Genomic DNA, 27,458 nt, shown 5'->3' with positions numbered 1-27,458 from the left:
TTAACTTACTGTGTTTTTTGAAAAAAAATTATTGTGTTTTTTTAACTATCAATTCACTTAATTTGTGATTTGATTTTTAACCCACTGTGTTTTTTGAAAAACAAAATGGATTGTACTCATCAGGGTCACATAATGTACCAATTATTGATAATGATTAGATTGTATTTTGACCCTAAAAAAAATTGTAATTGATCTTTTTAACTCACTATGTTTTTTGAAAAATAAATTATTGTGTTTTTTAATTATCAATTGACTTAATTTGTGATTGATTTTTTTAATTATTGATGATGATTAGATAACATTAAAAAAATTGTAATTTGTATGATTGAAATTATCTTCTTTTGTTTATAATTTTATTTTTTAATATGATTGAAGTTAGATAAACATAAACACTCACAAAAAGAAAAATGTGATTGTAGTTTGTTCAATGGTTCTAAATAATCTTTTTTATTTACTATTTTAATGGTTATTTTTTCAATTATTTTTTTTATCATGAGAAAAATGTCATTGTAGTTAGATAGTATTAAAAAAATTGTGATTTGTATGATTAAAGTTATCTCATTTTGTTTATAATTTGATTTTTTAATATGATTGAAGTTAACTCACAAAAAAGAAAAGTGTGATTATAGTTTGTTCAACGGCTCTAAATAATATTTTTATTTACTATTTTAATGGTTCTTTTTTTTTAAAATTATTTTTTTTATTATGAGAAAAATATGATTGTAGTTAGATAGTATTAAAAAAATTGTGATTTGTATGATTAAAGTTATCTCCTTTTGTTTATAATTTGATTTTTTAATATGATTGAAGTTAACTCACAAAAAGAAAAATGTGATTGTAGTTTGTTTAACGGCTCTAAATAATATTTTTATTTACTATTTTAATGGTTCTTTTTTTCAATTATTATTTTTTTGTTGTGAGAAAAATATGATTGTACTTAGATAGCATTAAAAAAATCTATACTATATATTAAGCAAAAGGGAGATTTTAATCCCAAGGCCTGTGGGTGCTTCAATATTCCAATCTGAATTTTTTAAATTTCTTATTAAAAAAAACTCAGCATTTATTGATTTGGTCAAAATTTTCTGATAAGCATTTATTAACTTTTTTCAATGTACATGTCTTTCCACATGCCTACATTTATTGATTTGGTCAAAATCCCCTGATTAGCATTTAAAATCTCCTCATACAAATAATTATAGGTACAATCCGTGTATAGTTACTGCAGTATCATTTTCAACTTCTCTCATACACTATGATTAGTGATAAGATTGTTAAATTATTTTTATAAAAAATCTTAAAAAACATAATTTATATATTAAAAAAAATCTAAAACAAATATAAATATCTGTAATTATCCCGTGCATAGCACGGGTGATAGGCTAGTATTTATACTATATATTAAGCAAAAGGGGGTTTTCAACCTCAAGTCTTTTGGGAGCTCCAATCTTCCAATCTAAATTTCCTGATTTTTTTATTTAAAAAAAAAATCTGAGCATTTATTAACATCTCCCAACTCCCAAGCCTTACCCTCATAATAACACTTTAATGCATTAAGAACAAGCATAAAAAAAATTCTTTGAAATCCAACACATGAATTTCTTGAAAAGTCCCAACACATATGATTATTATCACTCATAATAACACTTTAATGCATTAAGAACAAACATAAAAATAATTTCTTGAAAAGTCCAACACATATGATTATTATTAAAATATTAAACTTTAATATAATATAATAAAAAAAATATTTAATTCCTTGAAAAGTTCAACACATATGATTATTATCAAAATATTAAACTTTAACATAATATAAAAATTGAAAAAAAGAAGACATTGAAAAAAAAAACATTTAAAAATCACAATTCACATATATAGATAATTGTAAACACAATAAAATAGGAGGCCATTCATGTCTACATTTTTTTTTATAAGATCTCCTCCATTATAATAAGATAGCACTTTATTTCTCTCATCTTATAATCTATATATATATATATATATTATCTATACTATATATTAAGCAAAAAAGAGTTTTTAACCCCAAGGCTTGTGGGAGCTCCAATCTTTCAATCTAAATTTTCTAATTTTTTGATTTAAAAAAAAAATCTTAACATTTATTAACTTCTCCCAACTCCCAAGTCTTACCATCATAATAACACTTTAATGCATTAAGAACAAGCATAAAAAAAATTCTTTGAAATCCAACACATATAAATTCTTTGAAAAGTCCCAACACATATGATTATTATCCCTCATAATAACAGTTTAATGCATTGAGAACAAGCATAAAAAAAATTTCTTAAAAAGTCTAACACATATGATTATTATCAAAATATTAAACTTTAATATAATATAATAAAAAAAAAGACATTTAATTCTTTGAAAAGTCCAACACATATGATTATTATCAAAATATTAAACTTTAATATAATATAAAAAAAAGAAGACATTTGAAAAAAAATATTTAAAAATCACAATTCACATATATAGGTTATTGTAAACACAATCCGTGCATGGCACGGGTGATATGCTAGTACACATATGTAGATAATTGTAAATATATTAAGGAAAAGAGGGTTTCTGAACCCCAAACCTTGTGGGAGCTCCAATATCTCAATCTTAATTTTCTAAATTTTTGATTTAAAAAAAAAAAACCTCAGCATTTATTGATTTGGTCAAAATCCCCTGATCAGCATTTATTAACTTTTTCCAATCCACATATCTGCATTTATTGATTTGGTCAAAATCTGTGATTAGCATTTAAAATCCTCTCATACAAATAATTATAGATACAGCCCGTGCATAGTTACTGCAGTAGCATTTTAAATTTTTCCTATACACTATGATTAGTGATAAGATTCTTAAATTATTTTTATAAAAAATCTTTAAAAACATAATTTATATATTAAAAAAAATTAAAACAAATATAAATATTTATAATTATCCCGTGCATAGCACGGGTGATAGGCTAGTATCTATACTATATATTAAGCAAAAGAGGGTTTCTAACCCCCAAGGCCTGTGGGAGCTCAAATATGCCAATCCTAATTTTCTAATTTTTTGTTTTTTTTTAAAAAAAAAAATTAACTTCAGCATTTATTAATTTCTCTCAACCCACAAAACTTTTTGACTTCTCTCATAATTACTGCAGTACCTTTTCCAAAACAAATAATTTGTATATTAAAAAAAATTTAAAACAAATATAAATATCTATATCTATATCTATCTATTTATTTATATCTATCTCTAATCCACAAGTTTTGTGAGAGTTCCAATATCCCAATCTAAATTTTTTGATTTTTTGATTTAAAAAAAAAAAATCTTAACATTTATTAATTTCTCACAACCCCCAAGTCTTACCCTTATAATAACACTTTAATGCATTAAGAAGTATGAAATTTTTTTTTAAAATCTTAGATTGTTATATTATTTTTATAAAAAATCTTAAAAAACATAATTTATATATTAATTTTTTTTTAAAACAAATATAAATATTTATAATTATTCCGTGCATAGCACGGGTGATAGGCTAGTATTATCTAAGCAAAAGGGGGTTTTTAGCCTCAAGTTTTGTGGGAGTTCCAATCTCCTAATCTAAATTTCCTGAAAAAAATTAACGTCAGCATTTATTAACTTCTCTCAACTCACATGACTTTTTGATTTCTCTCATAATTACTGCAGTACCTTTTTCAAAACAAATAATTTGTATATTAAAATTTTTTTTAAACAAATATAAATATCTATATCTATATCTATCTATTTATTTATATCCATCTCTAACCCACAAGTTTTGTGGGGGTTTCAATATCCCAATCTAAATTTCTTGATCTTTTGATTTAAGAAAAAAAATCTTAGCACTTATTAATTTCTCACAACCCCCAAGCCTTACCCTTATAATAACACTTTAATGCATTAAGAATAAATATAAAAAAATTCATTGAAAGGTCCAACATATATGAATTGCTTGAAAAGTCCCAACACATATGATTATTATCCCTCATAATAACACTTTAATGCATTAAGAACAAGTATAAAAAAAATTTCTTGAAAAGTACAATACATATGCTTATCATCAAAATATTAAATTTAATATAATATTAAAAAACAAGACATTTAATTCATTGAAAAGTCCAACACATGATTATTATCAAATTATCTATACTATATATTAAGCAAAATGGGGTTTTTAACCCCCAAGGCCTGTGGGAGCTTCAATATGTCAATTCTAATTTTCTAATTTTTTATTTTTTTTAAAAAAAAAATTAAGCTCAGCATTTATTAAATTCTCTTAACCTACAAGACTTTTGTATTTCTCTCATAATTACTGCAGTACCTTTTCCAAAACAAATAATTTATATATTAGAAAAAATTTAAAACAAATATCTATATCTATCTATTTATTTATATCTATCTCTAACCCACAAGTTTTGTGGGGGTTCTAATATCTGAACATTAATTTCTTAATTTTTTTTGAAAAAAAAACTTAGCACTTATGAAATTATTCCAAGTCTTTTTAACTTCTCCAATACATACACTCTTTTTAACTTTTCACATACCTATTGCAAATAGAGAGTCTCCTTTTTGTTTTCTCCTTCTTCACTTCTCACTTCTATACTTTCAACTTCAGTGACCACGTATGCAAACAGTAAGTCTTATTTTTGTTTTCTCCTTCTTGACTTTTCCTTTTGTTTACTGTTTTAATATTGTAGTTAGATAGCGCATAAAAATATTTGTGATTTGTCCAGCGAATAAAAAAGTACAATTTAATTTTTTAATATGATTGAAGTTAGATAAATATAAACCCTCACAAAGAAAAAAATGTGATTATAATTAGTTGAATAATTCTTTTTTTTAATGTGATTGTAGTTAGCTTAATATTTTTTATTTATTTATATATTTTATTATGTGAAAAATGTGATGCAATTGTAATTAGTTCAATGGTTTTTTAATGTTATTTAATCTTTTTATTTACTATTTTAATTTAATTTTTTATTTTTAATATGATTGAAGTTAGATAAATATAAACCCTCACAAAGAGAAAAATGTGATTATAATTAGTTGAATGATTTTTTTTGATGTGATTGTAGTTAGTTTAATAGTTCTTTTATTTATTTATTTATTTTATTATGGAAAAAATGTGATATGATTGTAGTTTGTTCAATGGCTCTTTTTTTTAATATGATTGTTGTAGTTAGTTCAATGATTTTTTTTAATGTTATTTAATCGTTCTATTTACTATTTTAATTTTATTTTTAATATGATTGAAATTAGATAAACATAAACCTCACAAAGAAAAAAATGTGATTGTAGTTAGTTCAATGGTTCTTTTTTTTTTTTTAATGTGATTGTAGTTAGTCAATGGTTCTTTTTTTCATTTATTTATTTTTTTTATTATGGAAAAAATGTGATGTGATTGTAGTTTGTTCAGTGGTTCTTTTTTTTAATGTGATTTAATCTTTTATTTAATGTTTTAATGGTTTATCTTTACAATTATTTATGAAAAAAATATGATTGTAGTTAGATAGTATAAAAATATTTGTGATTTGATTTGATTTTTTTTTTATTTGATTTTCAAAGTACCAATTATTGATAATTATTAGATTGTATTTTGAAAAAAAAATTGTAATTAATTTTTTTAACTCACTGTGTTTTTTGAAAAAAAATTATTGTGTTTTTTTAACTATCAATTCACTTAATTTGTGATTTGATTTTTAACTCACTGTATTTTTTGAAAAACAATATGGATTGTACTCATTAGGGTCACATAATGTACCAATTATTGCTGATGATTAAATTGTATTTTGACCAAAAAAAAAATTATAATTGATCTTTTTAACTCACTATGTTTTTTGAAAAGTAAATTATTGTGTTTTTTAATTATCAATTGACTTAATTTGTGATTGATTTTTTAATTATTGATGATGATTAGATAGAATTAAAAAAATTGTCATTTGTATGATTGAAATTATCTCATTTTGTTTATAATTTTATTTTTTAATATGATTGAAGTTAGATAAACATAAACACTCACAAAAAGAAAAATGTGATTGTAGTTTGTTCAATGGTTCTAAATAATTCTTTTTATTTACTATTTTAATGGTTATTTTTTTTAATTATTTTTTTTATTATGAGAAAAATGTCATTATAGTTAGATAGCATTAAAAAAATTGGGACTTGTATGATTGAAGTTATCTCATTTTGTTTATAATTTGATTTTTTAATATGATTGAAATTAACTCATAAAAAGAAAAATGTGATTGTAATTTGTTCAACGGCTCTAAATAATATTTTTATTTACTATTTTAATGGTTCTTTTTTTCAATTATTTTTTTTTATTATGAGAAAAATATGATTGTAGTTAGATAGCATTAAAAAAGTTACAATTTATATGATTGAAGTTATCTCATTTTGTTAATAATTTGATTTTTTTAATATGATTGAAGTTAGATAAACATAAACACTCACAAAAAGAAAAATGTGATTGTAGTTTGTTCAATGCTTCTAAATAATCTTTTTATTTACTATTTTAATGGTTCTTTTTTTTCAATTATTTTTTTATTATGAGAAAAATGTGATTGCAGTTAGATAGCATTAAAAAAAAATGTGATTTGTATGATTGAAGTTATCTCCTTTTGTTTATAATTTGATTTTTTAATATGATTGAAGTTAGATGAACATAAACACTCACAAAAAGAAAAATGTGATTGTAATTTGTTCAATACTTATAAATAATCTTTTTATTTACTATTTTAATGGTTCTTTTTTTCAATTATTTTTTTTTATTATGAGAAAAATCTGCTTATAGTTAGATAGCATTAAAAAAATTGTGATTTGTATGATTGAAGTTATCTCTTTTTGTTTATAATTTGATTTTTTTAATATGATTGCAGTAAGATAAACATAAACACTCACAAAAAGAAAAATGTGATTGTAGTTTGTTTAATGGTTTTAAATAATCTTTTTATTTACTATTTTAATGGTTCTTTTTTAAAAGTTTTTTTTTATTATGAGAAAAATATGATTGTAGTTAGATAGTATTAAAAAAATTGTGATTTGTATGATTGAAGTTATCTCTTTTTGTTTATAATTTGATTTTTTAATATGTACAATAATAATTCAAACTTAACAAGTGTTTTAATTTTTTATTAGGTACAATATTTCCTTTAACAAGTGTCCTTTTTTTTTTTTTTGGTTGATAAGATACAATGTTAACCTTGTGGTCAAAAACAGTACTGGTTCAATAAATCTCATTGTTCAAGATAAACGGGCAGAGTTTATTTTTTGACGTCAACCATCATATTTGAAGAATTTGAGATCAAAGGTAGCAAATTATAAAATTTATTATAAATAACTTATTCTTACATTTTCAAACACAAAGTTATAATTCCAAAATTTTATAGGATAATAGCGTTAGAATGATTAAAGATTATATTGCGTCATGCAAAGACCGTGCCTATGCATTTATCATACATGGGCTAACAATGCCACGTCAACTAGATTATGCACCGTGCGTGACCTTTGTTTTAAATATAGATTGATCTGAAGAATGTCTATACCTTTCAAAAAGTAAAAAAAAAAAAAACATGTAAGTATAACATTTTTACTTTATAACATTTTATAAATACAAAATATATGTGTTGTTCATTAATTATAATACTAACTATCATGTTGACAATGCAGGAATGCTGATGGAAGGCCCACAACAATTTAGATTTTAGTTATTTTTTGTTTTACTTATTCAGTGAATTTCGACCAAATGTAATAAATTCTTATTTTTATTACTTTAATTATGCAATGTCAATATTTTCTTTTAAAATTACATATATTTTATGCTAACAATTTAAAAATATGTTTGACATAACTATGAATGTTTTTTTTTTTTAATTTAATCCTGTGCATAGCACGGGTGATATGCTAGTTAAACTTTAATATAATATAAAAAAAAAAGAAAAAAAAAGAAGACATTTAAAAATCACAATTCACATATATATCCCCTGATCAGCATTTATTACATTTTTTCAATCCACGTGTCTTTCCACATGCTTGCATTTATTGATTTGATTAAAATTCTCTAATCAGTATTTAAAATCCCCTCATACAGGTAATTATAGATACAATCCGTGTATAGTTACTGCAGTACCCTTTTCAACTTCTCTTATACACTATGGTTAGTGATAAGATTGTTAAATTATTTTTATAAAAAATCTTAAAAAACATAATTTATATATTAAAAAGTTTTTAACCCACATGGCCTGTGGGAGCTTCAATATCCCAATCTGAATTTTCTAAATTTTTTATTTAAAAAAAAAAACTTAGCATTTATTGATTTGGTCAAAATCCCTTAATTAACATTTATTAACTTTTCTCAATCCACATGTCTTTCCACATGCCTGCATTTATTGATACAATCCCCTGATCAGCATTTAAAATCCCCTCATACAAATAATTATAGATACAATCCGTATATAGTTACTGCTGTATCTTTTTCAACTTTTTCCATACACTATGGTTAGTGATAAGATTGTTAAATTATTTTTATAAAAAATCTTAAAAAACATAATTTATATATTAAAAAAAATCTAAAACAAATATAAATATCTATAATTATCCCGTGCATAGCACGGGTGATAGGCTAGTACTATATATTAAGCAAAATGGAGTTTTTAGCCCCAAGATTTGTGGGAGCTCCAATCTCCTAATCTAAATTTCCTGATTTTTTGATTTTAAAAAAAAATAATCTTAGCATTTATTAACTTCTCCCAACTCCCAAGTCTTACTTTCATAATAACACTTTAATGCATTAAGAACAAGCATTAAAAAAATTCTTTGAAATCCAAGACATATGAATTCCTTAAAAAGTCCCAACACATATGATTATTATCACTCATAATAACACTTTAATGCATTAAGAATAAGCATAAAAAAAATTTCTTGAAAAGTTCAACACATATGATTATTATCAAAATATTAAACTTTAATATAACATAATAAAAAAAAAGACATTTAACTCCTTGAAAAGTCCAACACATATGATTATTATCAAAATATTAAATTTTAATATAATATAAAATAGAAAAAAAAGAAGACATTAAAAAAAAAAGAGAAAAAAATATTTAAAAATCACAATTCACATATATAGATAATTGTAAACACAATCCGTGCATAGCACGTATAGCGACCCCGGTCTTTTCTCTTTAAATTATTGTATCCGGACTTAGATTCCGTGGATCCTGTCATTACTTATTGGTTGTTGTTGTCCTTTAATCTCTTGTATTTGAAGTATAGGTTGTGTTGGACGGGTCTGTTACAGGTTGGTTGATTTAGATGCCGATAGGTGATGCCCAGATTTTGGCCTTCACGCTCGAGCGGAAGTTTTAACGCTCGAGCGGTCCCTTCGTTGTTGCTTCTCCGCTCGAGCGGGAATTTTGACGCTCGAGCGGGATTTTCCATCTCCCAGTATTTTGCTCTGCAGTTCTTCCGCTCGAGCGGTAGTTTTTACGCTCGAGCGTGATCCCTTGTTTTTGCTCCTCCGCTCGAGCGGGGAGTTTGACGCTCGAGCGGGTGCAGCGCCTGCAAAACTTCTGGAAGGGTGCAATCGACGCTCGAGCGGCTTTCTTCACGTTCGAGCATGATTCTGTGTCTTACGCTCGAGCGGGGCTTTCTACGCTCGAGCGTAGAGTCGATTATATCAGTCTGTGATTTCACTTTTTGGATCACTTTTTGACCTACTTTTCCTTCATAACTTTTTAAAAACCGCCCCTGGAGTGTTTTTATCTCTCTCTCTCCCTCTACACACCTTCTCTCCTTCGATTGATCTACTTAGAGTGAGTTTCTACCTTAGATCCTTTATTAAAAAGTTAGAGTGGGTTGAGGGCTTCGTTTTAATCTGAGAAACTTGGGATTTGGAGCACGTTGGTCTTTGGTCTTCATCTCCATCTTCTCAATACGGGTTATTTTCTTCGAGGTAGGGATTTCCTACTCCATTCTATAAGTTTTGTTCTAAGTTTTGGTATTTTGATATGTTGGGGATACTTTGGTAATTTTGGGAAAAACCCTAGTTGTATTAATAAATTAATTTGTATAATTAGTTTAAGGGAATTTGGTTAAATTCATGAAATTGAGGAATTCATTGATTAAATGGTGTGGTGGGATAATTTAAACCACTCGCCTAGTGAATTGTTGTTATATTTATTTCCAGTCTAGAAATAACTGTTTTGGGCTATCGGTGGAGGATAGTCGTGATTGTTGTAGACATTGCATGTGGATTAGGAATAACTGAAACTAATCACATTGGTTAAGTCATTAATTTTGACTATTGCATTAATACAGAAAATACGTGTATTGATTGAGCATTGCATTTGCATACATTGTTTTGTGTGGGAGGAGATAGGGGATGTACTCCACGGTTTAGGGGAAGATAGGGGATGGACCTCTAAACCAGATTTTTGTTTGGGAGGAGATAGGGGATGGACTCCATTAGCACCATTTTTATGTGTGCTTATTATATTGAAGTGTTTTTACATGATTATTGATACAGCACTAAAATGTGTATCAAATGGGAAGTATGAAGTGTTTTGATATGAGCATGAGTCTCATTTGTTTTGTTGATATTGGAAGTAATGTGAATATGATATACAATTCACTGTTATAAGTTGGCCAGGTTCTGAGCCATGTTGATAATAATGGAAAGTGAAATGTGTCTTAGACATTAGTGTCATGAGACTGTTTAACGATAAAATTGATTATCTTAGTTAACCATCTATTGAATGCTATAGCTTTATTCAATGCTTATATTTGGTTTAGTACCCTTTATGGGAACATCATTTTCAGGTTCAGGTGATAAGCTACCTCCACGGACTTAGCCTGGAAGGATTTGATGTTTGGGATTTTGAAGACTTGTCTTTAGTTATATGTTTTATTATGTTATTTTTGAGATTTCATGTAAACATTCAAGCCTAGGGCTTAACTTGTAAATGAGTTAGTACTCATCCTTTTTGTGTCCAAGTGTTAGCTTGGAAAGATGTAAGCCCTTAGGGCATTTATTTTGATGTTGCAGGATGTTACATGTGATGTCTTTCAATAAGAATACTCTGATGAATAACTCAAATGATTCATTTTCTTTTATAAATGCATGTTAATGTTATGGTTATTATGGGTTTATTTTGAGGGCGTGACAGCACGAGCGATATGCTAGTATTATATAAGGAAAATAGGGATTTTTAACTTAGAAGCCTTATGAGAGCTCCAATATCCCAATCTTAAATTTCTAAATTTTTGATTTAAAAAAAAAAAAAACTCAGCATTTATTGACTTCTCTCAACCCACTTTTTGGCTTCTTCCATATCTACTCCTACACCCTTTTCAACTTTTCCTATATATTATGACTGGTGATGAGATTGTTAAATTATTTTTATAAAAAAATCTTAAAAAAAATAATTTGTATATTAAAAAAATATCTAAAACAAACATAAATTCTTATTATCTATCTATCTATCTATCTATCTATCTATCTATCTATCTATATCTATACTATATATTAAGTAAAAGGGGGTTTTTAACCCCAAGTCTTGTGGGAGCTCCAATCTCCTAATCTAAATTTCTTGATTTTTTGATTTTTTTTTATTTAAAAATCTTAACATTTATTAACTTCTCCCAACTTCCAAGTCTTACCATCATAATAACACTTTAATGCATTAAGAACAAGCTTAAAAAAATTCTTTGAAATCTAACACATATGAATTCCTTGAAAAGTCCCAACACATATGATTATTATCTCTCATTATAACACTTTACTACATTAAAAATAAGCATAAAAAAAAATTCTTGAAAAGTTCGAGAGGATGATCAGCCACACTGGGACTGAGACACGGCCCAGACTCCTACGGGAGGCAGCAGTGGGGAATTTTCCGCAATGGGCGAAAGCCTGACGGAGCAATGTCGCGTGGAGGTAGAAGGCCCACAGGTCGTGAACTTCTTTTCCCGGAGAAGAAGCAATGACAGTATCTGGGGAATAAGCATCGGCTAACAACACATATGATTATTATCAAAATATTAAACTTTAATATAATATAATAATAAAAAAAAGACATTTAATTCCTTGAAAAGTTCAATACATATGATTATTATCAAAATATTAAACTTTAATATAATATAAAAAAGGAAAAAAAAAGACATTTAAAAAATAAAAAAAAAATTTAAAAATCACAATTCACATATATAGATAATTGTAAACATAATACGTGCATAGCACGGGTGATATGCTAGTATTATATAAGGAAAAAAAGGTTTCTAACTCACATGCCTTGTGAGAGTTTCAATATCCCAATCTTACTTTTCTAAATTTTTGATTTAAAAAAAAAACCTCAACATTTATTGATTTCTCCCAATCCACAAGCCTTTTTGACTTCTCTCATACCTACTCCTACACCTTTTCAACTTCTCCCATACATTATGGTTATTGATGGGATTGTTAAATTATTTTTATAAAAAAAATTTAAAAAATAATTTTTATATTAAAAAAATATCTAAAACGAATATAAATTCTTATTAAATCTATCTATTTATCTATCTATATTATATAAGTAAAATGAGATTTCTAACTACAAGTCTTGAGGGTGCTTCAATATCTCAAACTAAAATTTCTAATTTTTTGATTTTAAATAATTAAATTTCAATTTATCGATCCACTACAAGAAAATGCACTTTTAGCGACCATTTTGTCGCTATCTCTCTCTTACTCATCACTTTGTCACTATCTCTCTGTCTCTTCTCTATTTGTCTCACACTTATCCCTCTCTCTCATCACCCATCTCCTCTACCACATTCACCACTATTACAAATGCCATTCCACTACCACCACTACTACCACTGTTGTCACTCCACCTCTATAACTAACATTATTACCACCATCGCCACCACTCCACTACCACCACCACCACCACTACTACTGCCACTACTACTACCATTACCTCTCCTCCACGACCGCCACTCCATCTCCTCTACCACCACCACAACTACACCACTAATCTCCTTCATCATCGCCACCACCATCACCACTATCACCTCTTATCCACCACCTTCACCACTACTACCACTCACTCTCCTCTACCACAAAAAATTAGTTTCTGATTTTTAGTAACCAAAAAAAATGGGCCGCAGAAAAATATTTTTCATTGACCACAAAAAATTAACTTTATTTTAACAGAAAATATTTTTCATTAGAATATTACCCCTACTTCTACCAAATAATTTTTTTTTTTGTTTTCATTAAAATAAAAATGAAACAAATAAATTTTCAATCTAAGTAACTAAAAAAAAAATGAAAAATTAAAAGAAAAAAATTACATTAACTACAAAAAAAAAAATATATATTTTAACAAAAATATATATAAGAATATATATTGATTACATTATGGGATTTTATTTATTCTCAGAAATAGTCAAAATCCCCAAATTTTCCAAATTTCCTCAAACCCTTTGGCGCCTATGATTTCTTTTTCCCTCTTCTCTCATTTTCACATTCAAATCTCTCTCTCCCTCTCCATCTCCATCTCCATCTCCATCTCCATCTCCGCGCTACTCATCTCACTCTCATTCCGGACTCCTCCACCGGCAAGAACTCGAATCTGCAGAGCATCAATGTTGAAGCACACTATAATATAAGGAACCAGGGATTCTAGAGAGCTCAAATTTGCTAAGCAAGTTGTTGCCCTTGTAAACCCTAACATTGGTATGTATTCTCTTGTCTCTCTCTCTCTCTCTCTCTCTCTCACACTTTATTTATTTATATTTTATTTTTTTATCTTCAAGGCTTGAATCTCAGGCTCTAGGTCAACGACCCTATGTGATCTCCAAATTCGCTCTCAATCTCCAAATTCGACTCCCTCAAGTAAAAGCTCCCTCCTTTGTTTCATGGTTTATATATGTGTTTGCTTAATTTACTCTTTGAATTTCTTCTTTTCACCTTCATTTTTGTTCTACATGAAATTTTTTAATTTGAATATTATACAGTTTAAAATCACTATAATACTGAACATATGAATGTAAAAATACTGTATTTTGGTGTCAATCGTGATCGGTGATCAATCAAATCGGGGAGAAAGAGAGAGAATTAGAATGTTTAAAAAAGTCTTGGACATGTGAGTTCTTATTTTTCTCAATAACAATTATGCTTCTTTTTGCTTAGTTTTTGCCTTATGGCCTTCAACTATGCAAAATGGAACTTAAGCAGCGTTTTTGCACCAACATGGTCTTTTATTAAGATAATTATGTCTTGAATTTGATGATTGCAATGCAACTTGCAACTTTCAGTTCAGTAGCTGGATAATAGAAGTGAGCATACTGAAATTTCTATTATAGTTGTATGTTGCTTTGATATTATGACCTTTGATTTCACGAAAACCTTGTTTATTTTTGCATATGTTTCTGTTTCCTGTTCAGGCATTCCATTCTAATTCCCAACTGCATTATTTTTCCTGTACTTACAGGTTCTAATATCTGGAAAGGAAGAATTGGAGTCACCATTATCCCCTGCAATGGATGCTGTAATACGAGTATTCAAACGTGTCAATGGGCTACCTGAGAGTGAGGGTGATGGTAAAATGCCTGGAACTGCATTTTGTTTAATCCAGTTTTTGGTGGCATCCACGCAAGCCATTAATCTAATTGGAAAGCAAGGCTCTTCAATCAAGTCAATACCGAAAAGCACCGGTGCCTCCATTCGGGTTCTCTCAAGTGGTATGCTTTAGTTGCTTCAAAAGCTACTAAATTGTTTACTATTACTGGATTTTTTCCATGTGCATCATCTACAATGTTGCCTTTCGATTTTGGTGGCAATTATTGGCCTTATTGGTCTTATGCTAGATTGAATTTATGAATTTGCAGTTGACAATTTTTTGTTCAGATCATTTTTTCCCTTTCATGATTATACTAGCTTATTAATTTTTGAAAGTTTACTGTGCTACCCATTGATTCATGACTTTATTCTGTTTGACTTACTTGATTTACAGTTGGCATGATTTTGTTTAATCAGCAACGAAAGTAAATTGTATAGAGGGTGCACAACCTTTACACAACTGAAAAATAAAGAAAAAAAGAAAGAAGAAAAAAAAAGTGCATAAAATTGAAATAACCAAATCCCGATTCCCAGCAGCCACAAAACATCAACAACCAACAAATAAAATTCAAACTAGTGCTAAATTTACAAAGGAAGCTCTATCATCATGTGTCATGATTTTCATTTTTTCTCCTTCTAGCTTACGAATAACAATGACAAAAAATAAATGGATTCTTCTCCAACTTCTCCATGAAGACAAATAAAGGACTAACAGCTTTCTTCAGTCCACACCTCCCTTAAAGGCTCACACCCCTTCTTACCATCATAATAATGAAACATGGAAGTCCTTTAATTTCTTTCTCCTCCCAGTAAATATTTAAGCCTTTATCCTTCTTCTCCATTAAAACCGGCTAATTCACTACTGGAGAAGTCTAATCTTCTAAAATGTTATCCATGCCTTTCAATTCAAACACCTTCCTAGCCACTTGTACAATTTTCTTCTAACTCAAGTATCCTCCCTCATTATTAGTGGTTGAAATCCATCATAACAATGAGAGCTAATCTTGAGCTTAGAAATATTAGAATGGAAAGAGGTTTGGGCCTTAATTGTACTTGGATTCGTTAAAGACTTTGGATTAGGAGTTCCACCAATGGATTAGAATGCCTTTCCTTTTCAGTTTTCAGTAGAAACATACATTGTCTGTTGCAGCACCAAAAATTACAAGGAATATAGAAAAATGTAATGCTATTTAAATATGAAAAAGCTACTCAACTCAGCAAAGTCAAAATTAACCAACCACATGTATGCAGTCTTAGATGTTGGTGTTAGAAGTCTGGCGGAGAGATATTATAAAGCTAGTCATCCTGGGCATTATATTATCTATGGATGGAGAATATTTGATGCCTATTGATGTACATAGTTCCAAACACTCTAAATAGGCCCTCATTTATATGAAGACATTTTTGTTTTGTTTTGTTTTTTAAAATGGTTTCAGGTATTTTTCTTATTGGACTTTTGCTTTCTAATTACTTTAAGCTCCTTTTTCTTTCTTTCTCTGTTGTATGTTTGCATACTGATGACTAGGTCGGTTAATATTTTCTTCTGGCAGATGAGGTGCCACATTATGCCAACTTAGAGGAGAGGATTGTTGAGATGCAGGGAGAATCTCTCAAGGTTCTTAAGGCTGTGGAAGCTGTGGTGGGCCACTTAAGGAAGTTCTTGGTGGACCAAAGCGTTCTTCCCCTATTTAAAAAGAGTGTGAGTCCTGTTCCTCTGAAGGTTTACGAAGTAATAGATTATGGCACTGGGAACTTACTGTTGTTTTGCCTTTTTCTACAGTATAATACACCAACCTCACGGGAACGCCAAGTAGAAACCTGGGCTGAGAAGTCATTGCTGCATAGTACTTCTCAAACTGGGATGGGTGCTGATTATCCTCTTGTAGTGAAGAGAGATCCTCTATTTCACGATCGTGAAACCCAATTGAATCAAATATCCATTCTTCTGGAACTTCGCTGTATGGCCAAGATCCTGGACTTTCAGGAATGCGTTCTTCGGGACTTGGTCGTGCTGGTGGTCCTTTTGTAACCCAGGTTGGTTTCAATTATTCATTTTTCTACTAGTGTTATCTCACATTTCACTTTAGATATTAATTCACATTTCACTTTAGATATTAACTGCTGTGATGTGGTGCACATTTCCAATCCTTTCTGTTTTGTTTATCTCAAGTTTTGGAAGTCTAATGAGGTAGCTAGGCTACAAAATGGCCATATATTAGCTTTTTTGGCTAAAGTAACCAATAAAGACAAAATGTCACATCCTACCCATGAATCAATTACTTTTTCTCTCACAACCATCTATTCGATTACAAAAAAAAATTTCCATAAATCATCCCAAACACAACTTTTTTCCATCTCATAAAATAGTCAAAAAGCCAACTAAAATAGTCAAGTTTCCAAATGGGCCCAATTGTTTTGACAATGATTTAAATAAAATTTTCACATGATTGTGGCATCTGATTTAAGGCTTTATTTATGATTGTGTAAAATTTGACAATATTGTTATTTTATCTTTGGGAAAAATGTTAAATGGGTTTTGTAGTATTATGTTGTGAACTTTAGTGATAATGTTTAACAAGCTCTTGGTTTTTTTTAGCTGGGTTGATGTGGATTTTGGTCTGCATTAAGATGGAATGTGTAATGTGTATACTTAATTCCAAAAAACAAACAAACAAAAAAAAACAAAAAGAGTAAGAAGGGATGATAGATGAGGGAGAGGGAGAGAAAGAGGAAGAGAGGTGAAGGAGATGGGGTGGCCCTTCTGGACATGGCGCCTGAGAGAGAGAGTAGGGAGAGAAGGGTGGGGTGGGGTTGGGTGTGGCAGAGGCATTGATGGGCTAGTTGGGCTGCAGCATTGGTGGTGGGTTGGTGGCAGCAACAATCGGCTGGTAGCAACGTCTCCGGTAATTGGATTTCCGTTGTCTAGGTCTCTGTTACAATTGGTTATGTCTATTATTGTAGATGTCCCCGAACGTCCTGGGAGGGAATCCCCCCCCGTTTTGTTCATTGGGCTCACTACAGTTCAGGACTCAATGTCATGGTCCTGTATCTAATCTCGCAGAGTGCAATGCAAGATCGATGAAATCATCAAAGAGTCCAAATCCGGCAAATCATTTTTGAAAACAGATTTTTTGAAAGAAGTTCCAAACATGGACTACTTTTCCAGATACAGAGTTGCCACCTAAATATTTTATTTTGGGGAATTTAGGAAACCCTGACTCGTTGCCTAAGGCCACGTGTCCGTCATCACCAAAGTTGCCTCGGCTTGGGAACTTGGGTACGATTGGGGAAGGTTACTTCGTGAGCACCCCCGCTCGCCCGATCAAAGATCGGCCTCTACTAACCATGATATCTAGTTTTGAAAACATTATGTGTTCTTATTCCGGTTATTAGCCTAGATTTACTATGTGATGCGCACAGCATACAAGTATAGACTGGGTCGCCTGAATTGGAACAAAACATTTCATGTTTGTTTATTTGAAAATGGTTTGATGGTGCTACTCGCAAGTAGGCTAAGACGTGGATGTGCCACCCTCGGGTGAGCTTAGAAAAACATGATTTTGCCATTATCTAGTGGGCTTTAAAACTCACAATTAATGAATTGTTCCAATTCAAATAACCCAACCTTCACCCACAGGCATTCAGGCAGTTATATCATATAAGCATATAGCCTCATGGTAAGCATGCTATCATGGCAGTCACTCACACACATGCAAGGATGCTAAAGCATAAACACTTACCGAGTACTCCAAGCCAAAACAAAAGCCATGTTAGAAATCCATGCATGATCCTAACTTATACAGAAATGCCTAATGTAACACATGCAAAATGCAACTAAGATAGGCTCGGCTATTCTAAGATGGCATATGAAATGCTACAGCTAACACGTATTCAACTTGGAATTGAAATACAAATACAGTTAGTATGATGCGCCGAGCCTGGTGCATGCAAGACAGATGAATGAATGTAGACATGCTATCATACTGTATGCTAATTGAAATATGCCCTAATCTAACCATCATAAGCTGGTAAATAAAAGGGAGAAAGACGTGGGGTTGGAAGACATACATCACATGCAGCACACTTATTACAATTGTGCCCTCGCTCGGAGGGTCCGAAAGAATAATACAGTCCGAATAAATAATTATAGTCCGAAATGAATAATTAAATATTACAAAACCCTAATTAATTAACAAATTAACTAGGAAAGCGATAAATCAGCATACAAGCCTATGGACTGCCTCAGCTCTATTCCGAATGATGGGAGATGTATGCTTGAGTTGTCTGGCGCGAAAATCCATTGCGATGCCCCGATTCGCCTCTATTTGCAATTGTTTTCAGAATGCTGTGTAAGGCTTTGGAAAGCTGCTGATTTCTGATTTGCTGCAACAGAGAGCAACAAAGGGGCATGGCAAAGTATTTCACACATGTATGCATGACTACCCTTCAGGGAGTGTAGTCCTCGATCCTCGTGCCACCAATCGCGCATATCGATGTATGATGGCTGAGGAGCCGAATTGTACGATTCAATATGAGATGAATGCACATGAAAACACAACAAGACCTAAACTCCATCATGGGTAATCCGGAGTGTCATTGACAGGGAATTGAGACACGTTCCGTCACTCGGAGTACGAAACGTACCTCGTTTCCCGTGCTTGGGCTAACTCCTATCCCAAATACGATGCAAATGAGATGGCATACACAATGCGACTAACATACAACCTAGCATATGCAATGCTATGAAATGGCATACACAATGCTCGATGTATCATGGCATACACAATGCACTAACACGCAACCTAGCATACGCAATGCTATGAATTGAAAAGGCATACACAATGCATAATGGACTTACACCAACATGAGTGGACCTCAGCCACATTCATGTCAGTGGCCATAAGATGAAAATGAGATGACCAAAATGCGTGCATACATGCACGCAAACCGAGGACCGAACCTAAGGCATAAAGTACCACTCTACCAAAGCATGGCAAGGATGAAGCATGGCATTCAAACATGTAAATTTCAGCACTGAAACATGATGCTAAATGGTCCCGAATCATGCAAACATGGCACCCGATGCATGGAATAAGCCCCGAAACTCAAAACTAGGCACATGTATTGACTTGTAGCTATACAAAGCATGCATTATTTGACCATGAAGTCAAAAGACAGAGCCAAGACAGTCCCAAAACATGAACATTTCTAGTTCAAAGCATGACCAAAAGATGCTAGCATGATGGACTAAAATAGCATGCAACTTTGACTAGCAAACATGGCTTACATGGCATGTATGTGAAGCATGTGAGATCTCATCAAACCAGAAAAAATCAGTGAACAAAACATGTGAAAATATGTCCAAATAATCACTGAAATGCAGCCAACATGTGCAAAAATGATGAGCTCCTTTAGAGGGCCATACAAGGGGTTATTAAGCACATACAAGATAGACACTTAGCAAGACCAAACCAACTCTGGAAATGGGTTATGACAGCCCTAAAACCCACCAAATAGGCCCTGGAATCAGTCTCGGGAACATGCAAAGAAAGGCCTCTTTAAAAGGCCTTGAATGGGATTTCTCTACACATGCATCATAGACATAAAATATGGCCGAAAGGGCCTTGGAAAGAGCCAAGGCAGACCTCAAAATCTCAGAATGAGGCCTGGAAAGTGACTTCAATGTATGCAAAATAGGGTCCCTTTGGAAGGTCAAACATGCTAGTAAAGAGAATGAGGGGTGAGAGGGTCACCCCTCTATGATTTCAAAGCTCAAAACCTCATCAAAGCCACTGAAAATCTGCTGAATTTTAGTGGCTAAGAGGCCAAAATAAGGCTAATGCGAATTCTCAAATGCATGGCTTAAAGCATGAAAGAATGAAGCATGCATAGGAGAAGATGACCCCAAACAAAAATGGGACCTTAACAAAACTTAAATAGGATGTCAAAATAAGACTTTTTCCAGTTTATAGAAAATCTCAAAAATGTTCACAAGTAAGGCTAAAACATGATGCAAAAATAGCCCTAAAAGAGAGATAAAGGACAAGCGGCAGCAGATGATCTCAAACAGCAAAGAGCCCTTCAACAAAGTTGAAGAGGGGCTCAAAATAAGATACTTTATAGTTTGGGTCGAAGCCCAAAAATGCTCGCAAATAAGGCTAATATATCATGCAAAATAAGCCCTAAAAGAGAGATAAAGCACAAAGGGGGGTAGATGACTTCAAACAGCAAAGAGCCCTTTAACAAAGTTGAAGAGGGGCTCAAAATAAGATCTTTTCCAGTTTGTCTCGAGGCCCAAAAATGCTAGCAAGAGGGGCTAAGATATCATACAAAATAAGGCAAGAAAAGAGGGAAAGAAGGCTTGCCCTTGTAGCACAGCAATGCAGCAACTTTTGGTCCAAGAAAATGAGCTCTCTACCTCTGCAAATGACCTTCAAGGTGCTGGAATGGAGTGTGGAGGTGGTAGGCTATGAGTTGGTGAGTAAATAGTGCAAGAACAAGGGGGTTTTGAGGCTTGGATGAGAGATATAAAGGGTTGGGTGTATATATCTCCAGCTGGTTTTTTCTCCCTAGCCCAAAGGAGGGAGAAGACCTCCTATATAGACAAAGAGGTCTAAAGCTTCTCTTGGAAGCTAAAAACAACTTTGAAGATCCTCCATACATGTGTATGGAGGATGCTGCAAATGGCTCCCAGCTGGCACAGCTGGAACACACTCAGAGAGACAAAACAGAGGGTAGCTGGCCGACCAGTTCAAGTGGCCGGCCGACCACTTGCCTTGGTCGGCCGACCAGGTAAAAAGGGTCAAGGTGGTCGGCCACCCCCTAGGATGAAGCCCCAGAAGTTAGCTTTCCAATGCCGCAAACCTTGCATTAAAATTCCTCCTGTGCAAAAAGTTATGCCTGTTTTGGTGAAGCCGCGCAGATTCAGTCCAACCGGCCTTCAACCAACCATATCTCCCCCACCCGGACTTGGTTTTAGGAGATTCTTGAGTGTGAAATGAAGTCCCAGAAGTCTCCTTTCCAATGGTGATGGCCTCACATCTAAATTCCTCCTGTGAAAAGAGTTATGCCCATTTCGGTGAAGCCGCGCAGTTTTTGGTCCTCCCGGATTCACGCTAAACCACTTTGGACCACCTGATTTTTCTGGCCTTCCATCTGATTTTCTGGTCATCCATGTGGCCACATTGAAGCCCCAAAAGTTAGCTTTCCAATGGCACCAACCTCGCATCAAAATTCCTCCTGTGTAAAGAGTTATGCCCGTTTCGGTGGAGTCGCGCAGTTTCGGTCCTACCCGGATTCATGCCGAACCTCTCCCAAACTAGTTTTCGTCTCTCTTCTCCTCTTTTCTTCAACTCCAAACCCCTAGACAAGGTGTTTTGAAAGATTTTTCAAAGATTTCATATCTCTTTCATTCATTTCCACTTTGTCGTTGCTTGGTTTATCGAAAAGCGCAACATTTGACAAAATGCGAGCCTTGGAACATCGTAAAAACTTTATTTCAAAAACGTTTTGAAAGAGAGGGTTTTAAGGTCTAAAATCTTTTGATCAAGATTGTTTTGGTCCAAAAAGGGGTATGAAGTTGAGATTTGACTCTCCTCTCGCCGAAGAAATCGACCCTCTACACTGCACAACTTCCAAAACCATCAGTCGCGTCCAAGTCTTAAAGGAAAAATGGGGTGTCTACAATTATTTAAAGTGAAAAACTCAGATAAAAAATGCAACAAATAATGAAAATGTGTGTTTGGTTTTAGGTATAAAACTATTCAAATGTGAAATGTGCTTGTTTGGATATTGTTAATAGTTGAAACCAAAGGTAAAATAAGCATTTTAACATAAAAATTGTTGATATCATCCTTTTCCTAAGATTAATGGAATAGTAACAATTTGGATCAAGTTGTAATGCAATTTATGTGCAAATCGTGGAACTAGTTGTAATTTCTCCAAACCTCAAACAAGAATTCAAATAACAGCGAGGCCACTGCCACTGTATTTATGGAATTCAATAATTTCCACTTCATTTTAATTTTAATTTTTATGTTATTTGTATTATTTGATCTTGGAATCATAATCTGATTAGTTGTTGCTTTGCTTAATCAGATTGCACAAACAATGCAAATACCACTTTCTTATGCGGAGGACATCATTGGGATTGGAGGGGCAAATATTGCATACATTCGACGTACTAGTGGCACCATCCTCTCCGTGCAAGAGAGTAGAGGCCTACCAGATGAGATCACAGTTCACCATCAGTGGCCATGGACAGATCAGAAACAAAGGCTCAAATAATGCTCAAAGTGCTAATTTTTTTGAGGATGTAGCCCTAGTTTTCACCATCATCTTAATTAGTTTGATGATAGTACCAGTTTTAATAGTAGCTAGCAGCCATGGCAGCTACAATGGACCGAGCAATGGAGGAGTAATGACACAAGGGGAAATAAATCCGATCAAGCAGCGGCACACAAAGCTCCTCCTCTTCCACTTCGATCAAACAACAGCAGCGGCGGAACACAGAGACAGTTCCGCTAGGTTTTAGGAAGACACGGTGCTCCTCTCTCTTTACCCTCTGCTCTATTCTTTCTTTCTTTTTTTTTTTTGGTTTGTTTTTAAAATAAAAAGTGTGGGTGTATTGCATAGTAGCAGCAAGTTGAGTGCAAAACTAAATTCGTGCCATTTCGAGCCATCACTTTTTGTATGTAACTTGTGTGCTTGACATATATGAATCAGCTTTGACCACATAGTGTCCACAACACTCTGCAAAGAGTGATTTCTTGATTAATGGATGTTTTGTAGTATATTATTGAACTACTGTCATGTCTGATAATTTCAATTTTTAGTTCTGCCTTCTCTTGTTTGGCCTTCAGTTTGATTAATTAATTTCAATATTAAGATGTTTTCTAATTTTCTGTTAGGAAATTTCTTAATAACTTAAATCATAGTTTTTGTTGCTTCTTTGCTCATGTGCCACAGTTATTTTGGTCAGCTTCACCTTGGTCTATTTGTTGGTTACCCCATACTATGGTCTACAAGGAGTCCAACGTTTGCTATTTTCCTCTTCAATGTTTACTAAAGTTGACGTAGCTGTATTGCATGTTCACAAAAAAAAATCCTTTACTCACTAGTGAAGTGTACAAGGAGTAGGGCATATTCACAAAAAAATCCTTTACTCTAAAAATGAAAACTCTACATGTCTTTCTTTGGAAGAATGTACGAGTATACCATCTATAAAGGAAGTTGATGATTTGTTGGTTGTGTGTGTTGGTCAAATGGCTGTTACAGCTGGCAATGACCTTCTTTGGAAGCCCCTGAACCATGAGGTGAATGTAGAATTTTTTCAGACTTGACCACATTGCATATTGTCAATGCTCTTAGCTGTGGACCTCAGCTTTAGGTGTTTAAAACTTAAATAATGAGTTGTTCTTATAAAATACAAAGCAAAAACTTGTTTTGGAATCTTAAACAACAAAAGAACTTGTTTTTTAAGCAACTCAAACAACAAAAGAACTTGTTTTAACGGTTTTCTTCTTCTTCTTATTATTATTATTCTTCTTTCCCCTATATGATATTATTATTATTATTATTATTATTATTATTATTATTTCATGCATAGGGTAATTTGTTATTAGTTGCTTTCTTACTAGAGAATAACAATGCAATTGTAGGATTATGCCATGGAGTTAGATGAGACACGCATACGTAATGCAGCGCACTTGATATTTGCCAGTTTGGCTGGAAGTTTAGCTCATGTAACATGCAAGGTTTCATCTCAAACTGGAGATCTCTTTTGTTGTTCTATTGTCCTGTTTTGTTATCTGAAAATATAGCATTCCTATCTGATTAGAATCTTATGTTTGTTTGCCTTTGTTACCTGGTGTTTGACAATGATTGTGTGATTACTGATAGGAACCCTTATGTGGCTCAATATCAAGTCAGCTTAGGAATTCGCTTTAGGGTTTAAATATTGCAAGTGAACTTGAACAAGCTATGCAACTTGTTACTAATGATAACCTTGATCTGGGCTGTGCATTGATTGAACAAGCTGCAATAGAAAATGTTAGATTGCTTTCTATTTTCTTTCACAAGAATGCATTTATGCATATATTTATTTATCTATCCGTTAATGCTTATGTTCACTTCAGTGCTTTTGATTCACATTATGCTAAATTGATAATGCATGCAATAACAGGTAATAGTTTTCACTTCTAATATTTGGAAAAGCTGTTTTAGAAGTTGTATAGAAAATCGAAGAATACTTTGTTGTTGGATAAGGTTCTGAAATGGCCCTACATGTTTCTTCCTGAAATGAAGCTTGCTACACACCCGAAAATATGGCTTAACAAGTGTGGATTGAGAGGGAGAGTTGATCAATCATCTCTAGAAACTTAGAATTCAAGGTGTTAACATCCAAAAATCACCAAACGGCATCGGAGTTGCATGAAACTTGGCACACATGACCGTCTAGGCACGGGAGACTTGTGGGAGAAGACGGGACTCGAATCGGGTTTCCGGTTTAGGAGTTAGAGCCGGATTTCATGCTAGGCAAACTAGTTCCTTAAAAAACTTAGAATTCGAGGTGTTGACGCCCCAAAATCACCAAACGACGTCGGAGTAGCACAAAACTTGGCACGCACGACCGCCTAGGCACGAGAGACTTGTAGGAGAAGTCGGGACTCGAATCGGGTTCCTGGTTTGGGAGTTAGAGCCGAATTTCACGCTAGGCAAATTAATTTCTTAAGAAACTTAGAATTTGAGGTGTTGATGTCCCAAAATCACCAAATGGCGTCGGATTAGCACGAAACCTGGCACACATGACCGCCTAGGCATGAGAGACTTGTGAGAAAAGACGGGACTTGAATTGGGTTCCCGGTTTGGGAGTTAGAGCCAGATTTCACTTTAGGCAAATTAATTCTTTATGAAACTTAGAATTTGAGGTGTTGATGCCCCAAAATCACCAAACGGTGTCGGATTAACACGAAACTTGGCACATACGACCGCCTAGGCACGAGAGACTTGTGGGAGAAGACGAGACTCGAATCGGGTTCTCGGTTTCGGAGTTAGAGCCAGATTTCATTTTAGACAAATTAGTTTTGAGGACCAAAGAGTAGGAAGAAGCAAGGGGAGATAATGGCTGATGTTGTCAACTTTTTGAGGACCAAAGGATTCACTGGACACTTTGGAAGTGGAGGGGATTCATCTACAAGTGGACATACTTCTTGGTAAAGTATATTAACTTTAATATAACAAATTTTATAAAAGAATATATGTTTGAAGAATTAGAAAGTAATGGAAACATGCATAGGACATCCAATTTGTACAGGTGCATGGGATGTATAAATTGTGAATTAGTCTAAAAAATATTTCTTTTTCTCTATACTTAAAGCTTCAAAAAAGGCCGTCGAAAGACTAAATTATCACACAACCACAGATTTGTATAGGAACCAATAGAAATACCTTAGGAGGGACCAATATAAGTTGTATGAACTTACGACACATTAATGGGATGCACCGTTTGTGAATTAGCCTTAAAATTAATTTTTTGTTCTCATAATCTCGAAAAAAAGTCTGTTAGAGGGATAAATTATATAATTGATCTAATTGTAAATTGATGAGTTATTAATGTTTTTAATCTTTTGTATAATTAATTAATTACTAAAGCTTTTAATGTTTTTTTTTTTTGCAAATTGGATTGTGGTGGCATTTTTGACGTGCAACAATGATGTAATTTGCTTGAATGTTCATTTTGTTTGATAAGGATACACATACTTTATGGAGTTGTAACGCCCTCAAAATAATAACATTAAACCCATTAAATAAGACATGCATTGATATTCAGAAGTCCCACATTCTTTCATTTATCAGAGTTTCATTACAAAAAGTATTACATGTTAACAACAAAAGCAAATGCCCTATGGGCTTACAGCTTTCCAAGTTAACACTTGGTTACAACAAAAGAGTACTAACTCATACACATTAAGCCCTTGGCTTGAATTTACATGTAATACATCAAAAAGTAAAACGACAACAGTATGTCCGCCTCTAGCCTCCCAAGTTATGTCCTTGGAGGTGGCATGCTGCCTGTACCTGAAAATGATATTCCCATATAGGGTGAGCCACAGCCAAGTAGAAATATACTAAACCAACCATGAACAATGACTAAAAGATTAGCAATTGATAGATGGCCAACACTGATACATTCACATAAATCTTATATTTATGTCATACGACTTATGAGTCCAAGTTACTTTTCATTTTCCCTTTTTCAACGGATAGGCATATAAGCACCACCCACATTCTAAACAGATATGTATAACAACAATATCCACATTCTCAGATAAGCAAATAAGCTATATCCACATTCTACAACAGATATGTATAACAACGATATCCACAGATAAGCATATAAGCTATATCCACACTTCACAAAGAAAGGCATATGAGCTCTATCTTCACTTCTTTAGACAAGCATATGAGCTGTATCTACGGAGTTCATCCCCTATCTTCTCCCAACACTATCCGGTTTAGAGGTACATCCCCCATCTTCCCCTAAACCGCGGAGTACATCCCCCATCTCCTCCTCTACACATAACGTATACAAACACATTGGTTCTATATACAATCACTCGATACATACAGTTAATGTATTCTATCAATCGTCAAATTCCATGACACATTCCATTGATTAGTTTCCATTTGCCTAATCATCATGCATTGTCTACAACAATCACGGCTATCCTCCACCGATAGCCCAAAGCAGTTATTTCTAAACAGAAAATAAATGCACAATGGATATTCAATCAACATTTCATTTTCTCATTTCTCACAATTAATTATCCCAATTAATCAA

General features: G+C 32.5%; 1 pseudogene across 1 annotated transcript in view; it reads left to right on the top strand.

Moving 5' to 3' along the window:
• LOC114279886 (RNA-binding KH domain-containing protein PEPPER-like) overlaps positions 1 to 24,462 on the top strand; it is a 51,240-nt pseudogene extending 26,778 nt beyond the window's left edge. Inside the window, exons 2-7 of the transcript XR_014358334.1 lie at positions 13,813 to 13,891; positions 14,490 to 14,739; positions 16,168 to 16,316; positions 16,398 to 16,651; positions 22,715 to 23,159; positions 24,277 to 24,462. The product of XR_014358334.1 is annotated as an RNA-binding KH domain-containing protein PEPPER-like (transcript). The remainder of the gene's footprint in view (positions 1 to 13,812; positions 13,892 to 14,489; positions 14,740 to 16,167; positions 16,317 to 16,397; positions 16,652 to 22,714; positions 23,160 to 24,276) is intronic.
• The last annotated feature ends 2,996 nt before the right edge of the window (positions 24,463 to 27,458 follow it).

The sequence above is a fragment of the Camellia sinensis genome, chromosome 2 (genome assembly GCF_055761805.1).
Source record: "Camellia sinensis isolate YWXY chromosome 2, ASM5576180v1, whole genome shotgun sequence".
Taxonomy (NCBI): domain Eukaryota; kingdom Viridiplantae; phylum Streptophyta; class Magnoliopsida; order Ericales; family Theaceae; genus Camellia; species Camellia sinensis.
This window is presented reverse-complemented; position numbering and strand designations above follow the sequence as displayed.